The sequence below is a fragment of the Octopus bimaculoides genome, chromosome 29 (genome assembly GCF_001194135.2).
Source record: "Octopus bimaculoides isolate UCB-OBI-ISO-001 chromosome 29, ASM119413v2, whole genome shotgun sequence".
In the NCBI taxonomy this organism is placed as follows: domain Eukaryota; kingdom Metazoa; phylum Mollusca; class Cephalopoda; order Octopoda; family Octopodidae; genus Octopus; species Octopus bimaculoides.
The window spans coordinates 10,885,744-10,886,551 of NC_069009.1; the positions used below are offsets into that span (position 1 = coordinate 10,885,744).

The following is an 808-nucleotide window of genomic DNA, read 5'->3' on the forward strand; positions in this document are numbered from 1 at the left end:
TATATATATATATATATATTTGGCTCGGTTTTGCACCTAAAATGACATCTTCGGTACTCGCGTGGAGTTGAAGCCAGAACGCGTCTGTTGCGTCTCTTTGTATGCATATTTTGGGTTAAATTCTTCCCGTCTGTGTAAAGGATCACTCGAGTGTTTTGTTTACTTTATTCAAGACAATCTTCGCCCTTTCCAGCCTTCTATACTAGAGCAAGCACATAAATGCGAAAGAAGGTGGGAAAAATGGTACCCAAATACTAGAGGTAATATGCTTCATTCAAAAGCAGCAAAAATATTGCAAAAAATGTCATTAAACTTAATGTACCGAATCTACATAAGGCAGCCACGTAATTCGCAATTTTTCACTTCTGCAACTCCTAATTTCAATAATCTTTATCAAGTTTAAGTAATGATTATGCTAATATTTTTTTTAGAAAACATTAAACATAAAATATTGTATAAAGTTAAAAAATAAAAATAAGACCGTTATCTATGTGAATTTCTATTGGTTTACACAATCAATGTATATTACTTCGTATGCATTTGTAGTATAAAATCTTATCCAATCGGCTTGGTGTGTTTATGTATGCGTGTGTAGTTTAATTTTAAAAGGATAGCCGTTAAAAGCTATATATTTTTTATAGTATATTCAAGCGTATCAATATGTGTAATTCAGTGTCTATATCATGTACGGGTTTTCTCTCCAGGAGGACGATGTTTACCATCTCACACTTTCCCTTGTCTTTATATATTTAGAACTACATGATTGGTATTTGAATTTTTATACAATTGATTTTTTCTTCTTCTTCTT

General features: G+C 31.6%; 1 protein-coding gene across 1 annotated transcript in view; it reads left to right on the top strand.

Annotated features, from left to right (window-relative positions):
• Positions 1–808, top strand: part of LOC106869292 (toll-like receptor 3) — a 353,412-nt gene that overhangs the window by 132,934 nt on the left and 219,670 nt on the right. The window lies entirely within an intron of this gene.